Genomic DNA, 17,513 nt, shown 5'->3' with positions numbered 1-17,513 from the left:
AAGGGACCTCTGACTAATACGGCGGGGTCCCTGTCGGCTCGTAGCCGAAAAATAGCTTTACTTTGTTGTGTGGGTCAACTTTTCTTGCGAGAGACAGAGAGAGGCGTTGAAAGGCTGCTCCAACGGAACTTATTGTTTTCGGAGGAAAACACGAACACGGTGTACAGTCGAGTCTTAATAGCGTACTTACAACTGGGCTCCTCAGGCACTCTTCTTGGCTGCAGTGGTTATTATTATATTTACATGCTTCCAGCTCCCGTTTTTCCTCGATGACAACTCGTACCTTTCCACTCCCCTTTTTCTCCCTCCTCACGCTCACAGACCCATAACGTGTATGGCAGTCCATTCTCCCTGCAACACGGACTACACTGCCCATGATGCTACATTCTTTAGAGCTATGCTTGTAGCATTCTGCCTGTTAGCTTAGCACAACAACAACAACAACGAAAAGGCGCTCTCTCACCCAGGAAACACACAGTCGCAGAGAGAGAGAGCGTCGCCCTGTAACCATGGCAACCGTAACGCTGCCACCTGGAACAACAGAAGGTAGCTGTCAAACAAAACCCAAACAGTCCTGACCCGCGACAATATGAAACAGGAAAGTACCGCAGTGTAATCCATTTATTTCAACAAAGTAACTGTATTCTGAATACCACCTTTTTAAACGGTAACTGTAACGGAATACAGTTACTCATATTTTGTATTTTAAATACGTAACGGCGGTACATGTATTCCGTTACTCCCCAACACTGCGTATTAGTCAGAGGTCCCTTTACTACAGTTCGGAGTCACGGACCTTCAGTAATAGTAATAAATCACACAGCAATAGTACATTCACGTTGTTGTAAAAAGCAACGTGAATGTCTTCAGCTCTCAGCGAAGGCGGTCGCACTTTTCTCCTCTCCTCCTCACCCTTATCTTCCCTGCTTAGCCTCTATGTCCTTGTCTTGTCTCGTGTGCATTACTTTCCCTGGAACAGCCTCCCACTGTCGTTCTTTAAAACCTAAAAGAGAATTATGGATTTGATCAACTGGTCTCTGAATGCTATTGACACCCTTTTCTCAACGAGAAGTCTGGGCTCGGGAGAGCCTGAGTGCCCTGGAGGGACTTTCCCTGCCGGATACACGATGGACGGGTGGCAGAACTGGAGGATCATGTGCCTGGCGGGACTGTCGATCGAGGACGCTGAAGATATCTATCTATTCGGAACCGTGATAACAGGGTTCATGCTGATCGGAGTTGGCTTAGCCCTGGTTTATCGGAGAAATAAGAGAGCGGAACCGGCTGTTCAAACCCCCCCAAGGCTGCCCGCTGGAATCGCAATGGAACGAGGCGCAACCTCTCACAACGAACGTAATATGGTCAACACCTTGGAGACGCTTACAGCTGCTGTGAATGCTCAAAACAACACCATTGAGTGTATGGGGGGATACATCAGACAGAGGCCTGCTCAAAATGAGACCCTTGAGCGACAGTTGGAAGACATCGCGGAACGGATCACTGCAGTTGTGAGGTCTCAGAATCAAAAGAATGACGACACCATGGAACAGAAGTTTGATACCATCATGGGGAGGCTCGCGGCTCTCCAACAGAGATTGAGAGACCAGTGTCAGAGTGTTAAAGAGCAGCCTGAAAATTCTCCTGGGCTGCTCGCATGGAAATTAACAAAATCAACATGAACATTGCGGATCCCCATCACGGCGCCAGCTGCAGGCCCAAGGCTGGAGCCGAACAATCACTCCCTGATAACGACTGTGTTACGGCTATTCTTCCCATCCCATGCAAGGACACCTGGATTGGCTGGAGGACTGTTTACTTAGCCTGATAGGCCGAAGGACACTGTCTCAGCTGAACTATGGACACGCATAGCAACCTGCATGTGACGAATAAAGCTTTGATTGATTGATTGATAATATATTAAGTAATCCAAAGTATTCAGAATACGTTACTGTCATTGAGTAACGTAACGGAATATGTTACAGAATACATTTTGGGGCATGTATTCTGTATTCTGTAATGGAATACATTTTAAAAGTAACCTTCCCAACACTGCGTATGTTATTCAATTTAATTCACTCTTATTAATAAAAAAGTTATCTAAAGGCACTTCATGCTATACGCTCTACAATATTTGAAGGAGAATTCTAATGACCTGACGATCCCCAGTGAGAAAGCACTGTGGGAAGGAAAAAACTCCGTTCTTAACAGGACCATGTCAACTCTGGAGGAGCCAGGCAAACAGAGGGTGCGGCTGTGAGAGGAAAGACAAGACAGAAGAACCCTCCTGGTAACACTCCTGGGCAGTTATTTTAGATATTTCTCTCAATTACATTTAATTTCAGAGGGTGCCGGGACATAAAACCTGCATACCAAAAACACGAAAAAGTTTCCTCAAGTTCAAAAGCCTTTATGTTTCACCTGTATGTTATACTTCTTTCACTTTCTTTGCCTTTACTGATTCTTTCACAGAGCCAAGTCTCTTGGTTATAATGCTTCTGATATGAGCTCAGAGACCCTGCTGGAATAGGATCACGCCCATGAACTGCATGCTAAAGATGGATGTAGTCACCGTGACGACCGAGCTGAGCTTTTTTACTATTTTCATCTTGGTGTTTTGAAACTGGACGTAAAGGGGGAGGCTAGACTCGACTGAACAAACAAGGAATACTACATGTGACTTGTCAACATAAACATTGAGACATAAACTCAGCAACTACATACTGAGTTACCCCCTGGGGGATATTAGAAAGGATGCTGGTTTGAGGGACTTGTGCACAAGACTGGTGAAAATAGAAGAATATGGTTTATCTAAAAACTGAAATGGTTTCTTTAGCTTCATTCTTTGTCAGTTTGGCTCGAGGAGGCAGTTGCTCATGTTTTCTGAGAATACAAAGTCTACAAGACAGTGAGCCAAGTAATTTACTCCCAACAAATACCACCTATGTTATAGTAAACCAAAATGAATAGAAATATTTAAACAAGGAAAGGTGAACAAGGTACAATCAGTTTAAGCAACACTAATGTGACTGGTAATAATTATAATATTAATCAAGGTAAGAACTTTATTTAATAAATATATATAAGAAATATCTATTGTTAGGACTGATAGTAACTAGCTGGGAAAACTATTTTGAAAAACTACTTGGCGGGTAATGAGATAATAATACACCTGTCTATCACTGTCGAACACAGCTGACTTCAACCAATCAAAATAAGAAACCGCAGGGCCTAGAGAGGGCTCCTCTCTCGCCTGCCTGCATTCCTGGGTATTTGGTGTGGCTGTCTGTTTTACGTGTCACTTGAACTTTCCCACGCTGTCAGAATGAATTCTTTAACTTTTCTAACCAGGGCTTAAAGTGGGATTTGGTAGGTGGTGGAACAAGAAGTCTCCATGTAGTGGTGCAGCAGAAGGAAATGACTCACTTAGAAAAAGGTCAAATAATATGTTTTGTGAGCTCCAATAAATTTGTTTTCTTTCTGTGCAGGCTGCGATCAGCTGACCTGCACCGCTGCTGGCTCTGAGGTTTTCTGCTGTTTGTGAATTCAGCCAGCTTTATTGTACAATATATAAGCGCATGTAGCACGGCTGCTTTAAAAACCCCTTGACAGTAAAAAGCCAGCATAAAGGTAGAATCTGAAAAGTGTTGCTGAAGATTGATGACTGCTATCCTTTTAGAAACAAGTCCTGTCCATATTAATCTGGATTTCAATGGTCAATGGGAAATGAAAACTGCTTGTACAGAAAATTCAGTCAAATCTGATAAAAATCACTTCAAAGTTTGTAGACTTTGCCCAAAAATGAAGTTTTACACGTTTTTTTCTCTTGAAAGTTACACTCCTATTCCCATTCTTCCTGTTTCAAAGTTTTCTCATAAATTTTACTTGAGAATTCTTTCAGTGTCGTCTTCCCCTCTAATGTTTCTGAACCTAAGTCTGCCCTGCACCAGACCAAAACAATACACTACTTTAATCTGAACAATAATACTACTAACAACCCACATTGACCTGCACTTAATCTCCTGCATAATCTTTAAATAACATAAAATTATCATTTAACTTATCATAAACACTTTTTTACACTCACACAGAGGTCTGCGGGTGGTTTGTGGGGCACTCTGGCTGCGTCCCAGTTCATGTGGATGTGTGTCTTTAAGTGTCTGTGTGTCATTGGTGGCTGTGTGAGTAGGTGGGTATGTGTGTGCGTGCGAGGCTGGGGCTGGGTCTGTGGCTTGCTGAGTCTTGGCTTCTGTGGAACATGGTCATGAAGGGAGGAGTTTACCCTCCCACTGTGGGGTACTGGGCTGTTCTTGGGTGCCTGAAGCCCTGGGATCCTGATCTCAGCTCACAACAGGGTGGTCGTCCTGTAGCGGGGTTCCTAATCCTCTGGGACTCCCATCCGTTAGCTGTAGGCACCTCATCTAGGACCTCTCTCCTTCTCCTGCTGGAATGGGCACACAGATATCGCTGAGATGTGTGGCCTTAGGTCTTCAGTACTCTTGGGGTCTGCAGATGGCCCAGTCTTCCTGGATCCATCTCTGACTGCCTGTGGCTCCTGGCAAATCTTATTGCTGCTTCCCACTCTCATTTTCAAGTAAAACTTGTGACAAAGAAACACACAGTCAACACTCTCACTCTCTTACACACACACACACACACACACACACACACACACACACACACACACACACACACACACACACACACACACACACACACACACACACCACAAGAAGAGGGGTTAATGCGTTTTCCTCTTATGTAGAGGTAGTTGCATGCCATCTGCAAGAACACATGGCAAGGATAAGACAGACAAAAAGGGATTGTGCAGGTTTAACTGTCTCAGTGTCATCAGCTGGCAGGAGTGTCAGACAGTATTTTGTATTAAACTGACTACCAGATTTACTAAGTCATACTAAGTCAAGGGCTTTAACCTTTGCTTATAACATACTGCTGTTGTATAACACTGATGCAAAAATTAAAAACTGTATAAACTTGACATTTATCTTGTGCTTTTGTATCTTACTCAGCCCTTTATCTGTACATCTAAATTTGCAGCCCACTTAGAATCACTGGTTAACCTAGCACCTGTCTCTAGGTGCTAGGTTAACCACTGATCAAGTACAGGTTATCAGAAAAAGGTCAAATGAAGATTTCAGGAAGCTTTTATGTCCAAAGTGCAATATCAGTCTCCTGATACGGCATCTTAAATTCGAGAAGAAACTGCAAGAATGTACTTTTTCCTGCTTTTTGGCTCTTGAAAAGGTCTGCAGAGTTGCACGGAGGTCCAATAATTAGCCCTAAGCAATACATTCATGTATATTGTACCTGGCACTTATTGTACTATTCTTTAAAATCGTGCACAGAGCATGAATCTCGCTGCTGCACAATGTGAAACATTTGTCTTTCCTTGTTTTAATTGACAAGCAGGCAGGGATGATCAAAGTTCAGTTAATATATGGAACAAAAAGGCCTATTCAAACAACACTTTCTATAAAATCAAATATCTGTGGTACATCATGATGTTTGTTTTTGGCTCATTTTATGTAAACCCTAACATGAGGTCAGAAGGCAACTTGCCAAGTGCAGGACAACATTCATTTCTCACTACATTCACAAATATTTTAGGAGGCCCAGAGGATAAAACTGTCCATGCGGTGGTTTTACATGAACTTGTGGACTGGAGTCAGCGTGCAAATGTCCTGAATCATATTTCACATAATGGCCAGCGTGTGCAAAAATAGTCTTCCTGGAACCTAGAAGTTATTTTCAAGAAAATGGAACACCATATTTGAGCTTCGGTGCTCTGCTGTCACAAAAAGTAGCACATTCTTTTTCAACTGCAGCTATTCTAACTCTTGTCAAGCACAAGATTTGAATTGGCTTGTTTTACCTAACTTTAAACACATTTTTATTGTACTTTTTATATTTTACATTTATATTTATTATTTATCTTGCACCAAGGGAGTGGCACTCCAATTTCGTTGTACTCTGTACAATGACAATAAAGGCTATTCTATTCTATTCTATTCTATTCTATTCTATTCAGCCAGAAGTGGCTGACATCACATAAGTGACATTGTTTAGGAGAATAAATGATGAATTGTGGCTGTAACCAAAATGTGTATCAAATCCCCGCCAACTGCAGCAGAGCCACCCCAAATAAAACTCTGCTGTTGAATGCGCTGGCTGCTCTGGTGGCAGGAAATGAAGCATCAACATTTAAAAGTGAACTTCAATCTGACTGCCATACAGCAGAGAGCAGCACTTTGTCCAGAAAAAGCTGCCCTCAGCAATGTGACAGCTTTTTCAACTTCATTACTTTGCATTGCATCATGGGATGGCGCTGTGCTTCTTATTGATGTCACCTTAAAGGACTTCTGGGTATCGAAGTTCAAAATGTTCATACTCTTATCACTTGCAGACATTTGGAGCGGCAAACTTGCTGAGTATCCTGGCAGTGCTTTGATCTAGAGTTACAAAATGTCAGAGAAAAGCAAAAAATAAGAGCTAATAACCTGTGCGTGATCTGCGTTATTATTTGCATTGCAATAGTTCCACAACCATGACACCTTAGAATTCCTCAACAAATGAATTATTTCGATTGTCTTTCTTTTTTTAGCTGTCTCAGAGAAAATAAAGATATGTCCCAAAATGTCAAAGTATTTATTTTATGTAGGGGTTTTTTTTTTACTTTAACATAATGTGTGTGAGGTTGTTTATTACATAAAGCACAAAGCAGATTCAGTGCAATTAATCAGAATGTTTCTCTTTCATGTTGTCATATTGTTGTCCTAATTTATTCACAGCATAAAAAGATGATGATGCGAAGGAGCATAATTCTTTTAAGAAGGGATTTAAATAGTATTGTGTTTATTCAGATGCAGTCAGTTCTTCCTCATCTGTTGCCATCTCCCCGTGTCCCAGGCATCCTTTTCTGTCACACCAGCCCTCTGCCCGTTCTCCTACACTACATAAATTATTCTTCTCTGAGGTCTTCCTCTTTTCCTCCTGCCTGGCGGCTCCATCTTCCCAACATCTTTTGTCCAACATATTCACTGTTCCTCCTCTGCACATGTGAAAACCTTCTCAGGCTTGCCTCTCTAACCTTGGCTCCAAGTAGCTCAACCTGAGCTGTGCCTCTCATTTAATCATGTCCTTCATGGTCACTCCCAGTGAAAATCTTAAAATCTTGAACTCTGCCACCTCCAGCTCTGGTGCCACCATTTCTTCTACATCATTTGGTCTCACTAGTATTTTGCAAACCTTCCCTTTCACTCTTGCTGCTATTCTTCTGTCACAAATCACAGCTGACATTCATCTACTCCTCTCTGCTCGCACTCTCTTCTTCCAGGTATTTAAACTTCAGTATCTCTTCTCCTTACAGCTTCTCTGTTAAACTCATCTCCCTCGTCCTCACACACATCTATTCTGTCTTGCCTCTGCTAACTTTCTTTGCTCTTTTCCCTAGTGCATACCTCCAACCTTCCAGGCACTGTCATCTGCAAACGTTACTTGCGGTAATGAAACGAAAATCCTCCTTTGTACCAAAGTACAAAGTGCATGTCCTCATTCATCTCCAGACAAAACATTGAGCTAGATTTGAGGCCTTGACTGATTATTGTGCCACAGTTTTTCAGTTTTCAATGCCAGTTTTATTTATATACATAATCACAACAGTTCCTGCTAGGCACTTTATATTGTCAAAAATAAATAAAAATACAATACAAAAAAGAGAAGACAAAGAAAACCCCAACAGTCGGATGTCCCTCTATGAGCAAGTGCTTTGGTGACAGGGGGAAGGAAAATCTTCCTTTTAACAGGATGAACCAGCAGAACCAGGCTCAGGGAGGGGCGGCCAGTAAGCCAGAAGGGTGAGGGGAGGAAGAGAAGCAGCAATTATTAATAATAACTAATGGTTAATTCTGTGGTGTAAACACATCTAAAGTGAAAAAAAGGTGAGTGATGAAGCAACAGGTATAAAAGAGTAAGCTGTTCTAGCTTTTGCAACTTATGTCTGGTATGAACTTACTTTTTTAGTTGATGAGCTTCCATGTTTGGCCTAGGAGGTGGTGGTGAGGTGTTTAGGGGATGTCCTGCCACGAGTAGAACCCAATCAGACCCAAAACACCCTGAAGAGTAGGCAGGGATAGCTCAGTAGGTAAAGTGGTTGCCCCATGATCGGAAGGTCGGCGGTTCGAATCCACTTAACGGCTACCCTGAGGTACCCCTGAGCAAGGTACCGTCCCTACACGCTGCTCCCCGGGCGCCTGCTTAGTGGGCTGCCCACTGCTTCACTGAGTGAATGGGTCAAATGCAGAGAAAAACAAGTAATTTCCCCATGGGGATCAATAAAGTATCCATTATTATTCTTATTAAGAGTAGCATCTCTTGACTGGCTGGGAATGCCTCAGTGTCTCCTCCCGAGAAATTAGATGAGATGGTCAAGGAGAGGAAGGTCCTGGCATCTCAACTTAAACTTTTGATCTCAAGACCCAAAACCAGATAAACTATAGAAATTGGAGGGATGGAAGTCTGATGCAAGGACTCAGTGATGTACTCAGTTCATAAGACTCAGCCTCAAAGCAGTCCAGCAGCTTCAGTTAGCATGCACCCTTTCCTGGTTGACAACTTTATTCTCCAACCTTTCCTAAGATCTTAAATGATGCTGATAAAATAAGATGTTTTTTTCATACCACGAAACATTTGTTGAGTAATATGAGGACAAGCAGATTGTCAGATCAGCACCAGTTTAATGATTTTCTATAAAGGTAGCAAAACCTCCGACATGAAGATGGATTTTCTAATAGGGCAGGGAAAAAAGTAAGATAAGCAGAGTGATATGATATAAAGGTTTAAGAAAAAAGGAGAGAAAGCAGACATAATCAAAGACAGCCAAGGACAAATACAGAAATATCTCACAAAGTTCTTTTTAGAAGCAGAAAATGCTGCGTCTCCATCATTTCAAAAGACTTATGGCTGTATTTATTGATGTACAATACTGCGCATTCTTTGTCACTGTCCACAATAAAATACACTTATGTGATCAGTATGTGCACAGAGCTGCTGTCATGAAGATTCCCGCTTTCATCCGTGGAGTAATTCCTTCATCCATGATGTGATGATGTTCAGATCTCCCGAATAGTAGCTTCTTGAAATGACCTAATCTTCACATAGGAATGTAATGAATATTTCATATGATAATGTACGTACATACACGTGGTTCTAGTCCTCTGTTATTTGCGCACAAAATGGCAAAAAGCTCTGCATGCTAATTCAACAAACAAACGTGGTTAGGGGATGCCATCTTGTTTGGAAAGTGTCGAAGAAGAGCAGTTTAATCAGTAACAATGAAATTTACATCATGTTGTGTTGATAAATCACTCATTTAACAGCTGATTTATACCACACTTTCCATCTCACACACAGACACACACTTACAACCTTAAACACAGAAAACAATCACTGTTTGTGTACACACACAACAATAAATGCACATATAAAGCTTGTGTTGTGTTTTTTTCTGGCAAAATCCAGCATGTGACAGGATTTCATATTGTTAGACTAGTTATTTCAAATAACACAGAGTGTGTTTTACATGAGTAGATTATAGGAAGCTGAAGTCATTCAGCGCTTCGTTTATGGGCCCATCTGAGAAATCAAAGCATGGTGGTTGGATTTACTTTATACACAAGAAGCATTTTAGCATTTTTATTTTTTATTTTTTGCCTGTCTGAAAACAGATATTAAAAACAAGATTGCCAAGCAGGAGATTGTGGTTTAAGGCCCTTGTGTAAACAAATTCAACAGTCCAAGGGCTAAAGTGTGACAAGATCAAAGTGAGGCCCAAAAGCACAGTTTTCAGGAGAGAAAACGGCAATTTAGTCTGAAACGTGGATCAAAATGAGAAAAAGAGGGAAAGATGCAGTTACAATTAACAATCTAGCTGCAAAGATAGAAGATGTAACAGTTTGAATTACACGTGCACTTTATGGCTTTAAAATTGTTACGCTCCGAGTCAATTTTCCTCTATCATTTATAGCAATTATGTATTTGGCTGTAAGTTCATTTAATGTGAAGGTGACTGACAGCTCAGCAGTAACGCCCTGCTTATATAGAACAAACGGTCTAATGAAGAGAGCTGTTCTCACCACCACTCGATGTCATGTAGCTTATAAGACACCCAAAGCACATTTTTAAAAATGCTGATTAATCAACTGATTATTAGCTTGGTCATTTAATCAAATTCATTTTATTTTATTGTTTTATCATAAAACAAATATTACAAGAGCTGCTCATGACACCTTCCAGAGTTTTGTTTTGCAATCAAGTGTCAATTTTTCTCATTAAGGACATATATCTAGTAGTTATGAACTGATTTTTTTTTCTAATGCATATTTTTTAAATAAATATAATTTTTTTCTAAAAAGCTCAATATGTTATACGATCAGTGGTAGCAGCTGTTATAGAGCAGATAAATGTGTCCTGGGGAGAGGAATAAAGTGGATGAAACACTACAATAGAAAATGTTAAAGCTTTAAAAGTAGCAATTGCAAGGCATATATGACATTTGAGATATATATATATATATGAAACTGTTATATACACTGATAATAACAGAGATTTAAGTATTCACACTATACAGAGTGATGTGACTTTACTCATTGTCAGTCTGTGCGTTTCTTGTCATAAAACTGTGACTTGACTTTCGAAATAGTAGTTTGAATTTATGAGCGGTGTTTAATAAGGGGAGGAGGCATTAAGATTCATTTAAATACTCTCTCACTCCTTTTTATATTAGCCATAAATGGAAGGGGAAAAGCAGAATTATTTTCTTTCATTGCCTTTCTCTTCACAAAATGCATCTTTAATGACGTACATAGGTCACTGCCATACTTATCTTGTGCTTCCCAAACTTTTTAGTATCTAGTAATTTCTTTTTTCCCCTCTTATCAGTAATTATAACTGGAGGCCTCAGGTTTGAGCTATGAGCCTGAAACAACAGCTGAGCTCGCAGTCATAGCTAAATGCGAGTAGATGTGTGTGCTATCCAGGTGATAGCTGTCTGTCTGTGCTTTCACAAGTCTGATCCAGTAAATCTCATATCAATATTTCCTGTATGTTACTTCCAGCCTAACTCTTGTTTGTTCATACTGTAATACATAATGTAAATGTGGTTTTCAAGCTGACGTATTAACCGTAAACGTCAGTTTTGTAGCTTTATGGGTCAGACTAGGACTGTGAGGTGCACAAAACAGTCAGGGCAAGAAACCCCAACACATTTCCTCATTGTTCATAAATTACACAATTTCAATTGTTTAAGTCTGGATGAAGTAAACACCAATATCCAGTCTGGAATGTCCATTTTATAGTGCAAGCTTTCTGGAAACGTAAAGTTACAATTTAACTTATTTGAGGGTCTGCCATATTTACCCGAATCACAGACGAGGAGCCAAATGAAATGACAGAGAGGAGTTGGCAGAGGCAGAAAGACAACAGGAGTTCAGGAGACAAACTGAAGGTGAGGGAAACATTCACTACAGAGAGGCAGAGCTGGTGTTTCACCTCCACAGAATTATAGAAAAGGCTGGCTGGGGAAAATGCTCAGCTCTCATGTAGTGAAAAAATGCTCTTACAGCCAGTAAAAAGGAATTTTATGTGCTCGATTTTTGCTACGATCCCTCCAGAATGAACACAAAAAGGAAAGCTATCTATAACCCTCACATACAAATCAGTCTATGAATATACAGGATGAGTTAGTCAGCATATCCCTAAAGGAGATCTCCATTAAAGTCAGAAAAATGAGCATCCGAATTAGATCACATCTGTGCTTCAGTTAAAGCTTGATAACAATAAACGAGTTTGGAGAACTGTGTGTTGGAGGTCCTTCGGTAACCCTGTGTGTAATTCTTTTTACTAAATGGATTTTTTTTTCCCACTAAAAATGTGTATTGATATCGGAAAAACCCAGGTGAGTTTGCTGATGGAAAAATAGACTAGAAACTGATTAACTTTTATTGCAGCTGAACGAGCCCCCGTGAGTGATATCACCCCTACTCTCTGTTGGTTTGACTGCTGTATTTAAAAACTTAAGTGCTTCCTTTTTGAGGAGCGAGTAACAAGATCAGGAAAACAATCATTCTTCTCTGTATATATATATATATATATGTATATATGTGTGTGCGTGTGTGTGTGTGCCTTGTCTCCGTTTGATATCTACATCTTTGTCTCTGAAACACAAAAATCATTGTGTTCACATATCACATTTATAATATGATTAATTAGGAAGGTAGAGCAAATACGTGTTGGTGAACCCTGCTTTCTTCAACAGTAGTAAAGAATTTATGAATTATAAATAAAAACAAACATTGCCAGGATGATAAACAAAGACAGTAAGAGTGTCTGTCACCTGGTGAGCAAAGATTCCTGGTTCCCTAAAAAGCCCAAAACTGAATCAGCTGTTATTAAAAGATGCACAAATTTCACTTTCTCTATCATCTCTTTAGAAATGCAGAGTTTGTATGATTCAAAGAAACAGCTCCGCATTCATAACCATGCATCGCTAAATAGGCTAACAAAACTTTTTTAATTTTAATTTTTTAATTTGTAGTGTGAGCGAGTTGATGATGGATCAGCGTGAAACTTTTGGCTTTCTGTGTCTCTGTTAACAATTAATAATTAGTGAAAGAAGTGGGACTGTGATCCTGCAGGTCATAAAGACAAAGAGCGGAGCAAAGTTGTGCTGATTGAAAACGGATCGTATCAGAGGAGTCTGGTTCTTTAATAAAGCATTTAAAAGGAAATGGAAACCCCAGCCCCTAACCATATTTATTCTCTTCTGTAGCAATCAAAATGTGCTGCAGAGGAAATGAATAAATGGCAACATGTTTGTTGTTTTCACTGCCATTTGCTCAGAGTAATAAAGCCAAATATAGTGTACCATTGATGGGACAGTGATGTACTGGTGTTTAAGATTGCTTCTCCATCTCCTGCCACCCTTTCAGTCCAATTTAAGCTATTTGTCAGAACACCAAGCTGTTGCCGGAGGCAAAGAGATGTATAGTCTCAAATGCAGTGCTGGGAAATAATTCCCTGCTCAGCTTTGGTCAATAATGTTGCATTTACACTGCAGAGTTATTGAAAAATCGCTGAAATCGGATTTGTTCATGCAACAGAACTTCTCATAACAGAGTTGAGAAGGTTTCTTTGTGTTTTGGAGTACCTCTGTATGTAAGAGTCTTTAAAGGCAGGTCTAAACCTGTTACATTTCCATAAACCACCCTGGGACATGTTGACAGCACTCACTGTGCTGTAGGATTTTATACAAACACGTCTTGTGTGATCTTCCTGTGTGTCCTCACATTTAGGATTTACTTAAATTTAATCTCCAGTTGCATCATCTTATCAGAGCTCCATGAAGATAGTTCTCAAATTGCTGCACCTTAGTGAGTCAGCCATTGAGGCCTCTTAATTGCTAATTCTGTCAGTTTAATTACAGTTCAAAACTGGAGCAGCCTCTTTAAAAAATTCATGCATATCTGTGGATGAAGTCCTTCACGTAAAAAAGGAGCTGTGGGATGGTTGGAGTTTTTCTCTTTTAGTGTAAATTTGTCTCACTGTTTCTGTCAGTGGGTTCCTGCTGCTGTTTATTCTTAACATTTAAAAAATGATTAAAAATGTAATATTTGTTGGAGTTTCAGTTGTACTGAGCTTTTGAGCTTGTAGGGCAAAGTTTGCTTTTGACATTGATGTCCCAAACTAAATTACTGCATAAATAAATAGCCGAGAACGGAGATAGGAAAAACCTGAACCTTTTACTACTACTGTGAGCACATCCTATTATGCTGTCGGAGCATTTTACTACACGGGTTTAGTCCAGTTATATAAAAAAGTATATATGTAAAAATATATAAAGGTTGTTTTAGTAATTTAGTCTAAGCTGAAACATTACTATCCTGTTGGAAAAGGTCTTTCAATAGACTGTATATAAAAGATGGACATACTTGAGGTCTGCAAAGGAAGCCAGCGTGGCGAACCAACAGATTAAAAGACTGTTCCTTACCACGGGCAGTAAAAAGCACAACACCCCCTCTGCTCCCTAAGACTGTGGTACAAGAACTGAAAATACACTTTTACATATGTGACCCTCATCTCTTCTGTTACATTTGCATTTTGCACTGTTACCGTGGCAACTACACCAGAACCGCAAACCTCTCTGAAACTCTACAATGAAACCTGGCATGCACATCTCTCGAAATGTAACTATCTGTGTCCTCGACACGCCCACGTTATTGTGATTGGCCTGTTCAGTACCACTGATTCCTCCTGCATGTTCCTCCATCTGTTGGCCAGTAGGGGGTGAATCTGCTATTTGCAAAAAGAACTCGATTTATAGGTGAATCTATAAGAAAAATGTATTTTGTTTTCCTTGGTTTCCTTTGGCTTCACTGTTGTGAATGCAGATGGAGACATACTTATTTTTACTTCTTATATACTTCTATATTTGTTATTATACATCTTTGAAATCTGCTTGAAGTCTGTTGCTTGGGGAGCTGGTTAGGTTGGTGCATTGCAATGTAAATTCTCTGTGCATCAGTCCACATGGTCAAAAACACAGGCATGCACATGGACGTCCACAAGGACCCTTGTGCAATGTTGCTACAACATATATGTGCCGTGTCTCTTGAATTTTTCAGTCTCAGTCTGATTTCAAAACATAAAAAGCAACCAGAACAATATTCAGCTCTAGGCTTCATGGTAAGACTTCACAGACCCATGGTGGCTATGTCTATCTTTTATATACAGTGTATGAACTGTTCCAGAATGATAATTCAGCCATTTATAGTAAACAAGGGGTCGCTGAATGGACATGGGAAAGGAAAAGTGTGATTCATTTGCTATGACCTTCTCATTCAATGTCAACCCCGTTGAACCTCCAGGAGATTTCGGGCTACTTTGTTACACAGCACTCCTCACTGCCATCATCAAAACACCAAATAAAGGGAATATCTTTGGGAGAATGATGTTTCATCCCTCAAGCAGAGTGCCAGAGACTTGGAAAATCAAGACGCACTTTATGTTGCATTTTTCTTTCATTTGTCACCCATCCATAAATCTGTTTGAAATGCCTCTCGGCTTCTATTCAACTCTGTAAGGTACATTTAACGAACTTGCCACTGGCAAGGTAGACAGACTCAATCAGCTATTACGCAGCTCTCTTTGGATCTTTTTTGTCTAATAAATTTCATTTATTTCCACCTCTCTTAAAGTTGGTGCACTGTTGTGGTCCCTTGAGGATTATGTGTTGTGCATCCACACATCTTAGCGTAACTCTTTAAAGTTGACCTGGCTTTTATTTTATTTTATTTTTTGTAGAGAAGGAAAAGTAAACTTGCAACCTAAAGCCCCCTGTGTAAAACACACTCGCTGCGAGACAAGTGGATTCAATCTTCAACTAGGCAGAACTGTATGTTTTCCAGCTGTACTCATCTCTCTCACTCTCTATCTGTCTCTAATCTCATAATATATCTGATCCTGGGCCAGACAGAAACAACTGTTACCTGCAACCACTTAGAATAACAAGCAGCTCAAGCAGGCCTGCAGGGCCAAATCTATGACTCCTGGAGCATGAAATCCACTTGGCATGCAAGTGGGTTGTGTTTCTGACTGGAGAACATATTGGTCCCATACTGTAGGGCTCCAATGCAGGATGCCAAGGAGGAGCCCCAGAGGACTTCATAACTGAGCAAGCAGCAAATAAAAACCACTCCGGCATACTCTGACTTCAATTGAACTTCAGCTCAGAGCTCGTGTTGCTCCTGCACCCACAGAAGACACTGTGATGCATTTTCTCTAAATAAGAACATTATTCAAAATTAGTTAGCTTCAAAGTTAGCTCCATTTACAGCAAGTGTAATTTATGACTCCAATTACTTTGTAGTCTGAAAAACTAATTTCGGAACATTAGAACTACATCATCATCACCATCATTATATCTTAACTACTCACACCCAGCACTGTGTCTGCATTTAGTAAATAGGAAATGGGTGTTGTTCATCATGTAAAGCCCACATAAAAGTGGGGTTAACAGTAACTAGTTGTGGCACCTAGTCTTTTCATCGCTTTGTTTTCAAGTTTATCAAACAAGTCTTAGTTATTACATTTCTCTTATTAATCTCTTATCTTATTGCATTCAAGGAGACAGACTCACCCTGAAACCATCACATGCAAGCTCGTACTAACTAGATTTAGAAGGATACAGGATGAAGACGGATGATGCGAGGCTGCAGTATGCATCTGCTCAACTATGTATGTGTTTGCAGGGCTTGTGTATCTCTCGGTGAGTTTTGTGAGCTTTTTTTCAACTGAGAATCTAATTAATAGGCAGAGAATATGCATGAAACGGCACAGGCAATTTAGAGATATATTATCAAAAAGACTGTCGAGCCTCTGAACATGCAGTTAGAAATATTCGACCCCTGGCAGAGCAGAGGAAGAAGCAGTGAAAAGTCTATGGAATCGTGGAAGAAAAAGTACACAAAGTTTATATCTATTCACACTAATCCCATTTCTTTGGGGGTATTTATATCCAAAACAACAACAGCAGCAGCAGAGGAGACAGTAGAAGGAGATAGTGGAGGCAGCCTGCCACGTGATAGGCCCTCCCTCTTAGAGACTCCTGGTTGATCTCTTCTTGGTTGGGTGAGCCGTTAGGGGACACCGAGGCCGCTGGGTGGGTGTTACGGTTGGAGCACATGTCATAAAGGTTTCCGGAGAACTGCATTTTCTTAGACTCCTGGCGGAGAGACTCCCAGACAGCTGCCGCTTCCTCGGGACAGCCAGCCATCGCCACGTTAGCGCAGTCATGGAACTCATCCCACGACCTGCAGAGAGGAGCGAGAGTAAGACGGAGACATCTGATTATTTGGCTTGTGGATCATGTTAATATTTCAGCGCGCAACACATTCAAAGCAGTTTTATCCATCTGTACAAACTATTGCACTAGATGCTGGATTTTTCCAGAAAGCTGTAACTTCATATGTAAACAAAACAGGAATTATTAAAGCATTTCCTTTGTAGAGAGGTGAGTGAGTCTATGGTTCAGACTAAACTTCAAATTTACTTTCCGCTCTAACGACTGCAGATTTTGAGTGCATAATCTATAGTTCATCACTTAGAAGCTGTTCAAAATGAAATACAATAACTACCAAATTGATTATCATGGCAGCACACACATTCATGGTGCCCAGGGGATGGGTCCCTTGATACCTCCTTGTATGCCCCTGGGAAATCAAGGATTTCCCCATTTAAGCGAAAAACTATAAAATCTGCATGCATGATTACTGTAGGACACATTTTTCTTTTCTTCAGCATCGCCAGTGACGTTCACCTTGATGTCTTCAGTGAAACATCTCAAACACTTTTGTCAAAGTATTCATAACCCCCTCAGAGTGAACTGCAATATCTACAGTGAGTCTGAGACTTTAAATGTTTCTTTGGAAACCTCTTTTCTGCTT

General features: G+C 40.4%; 1 long non-coding RNA gene across 1 annotated transcript in view; it reads right to left on the bottom strand.

Moving 5' to 3' along the window:
• Positions 1 to 7,774: 7,774 nt before the first annotated feature.
• Positions 7,775 to 17,513, bottom strand: part of LOC101484179 (neuritin) — a 116,944-nt gene continuing 107,205 nt past the window's right edge. The window contains exon 3 of the long non-coding RNA XR_001342056.3: positions 7,775 to 16,880. This is a non-coding gene — a long non-coding RNA (neuritin). The remainder of the gene's footprint in view (positions 16,881 to 17,513) is intronic.

Source organism: Maylandia zebra, linkage group LG7 (assembly GCF_041146795.1).
Source record: "Maylandia zebra isolate NMK-2024a linkage group LG7, Mzebra_GT3a, whole genome shotgun sequence".
Taxonomy (NCBI): Eukaryota; Metazoa; Chordata; class Actinopteri; order Cichliformes; family Cichlidae; genus Maylandia; species Maylandia zebra.
This window is presented reverse-complemented; position numbering and strand designations above follow the sequence as displayed.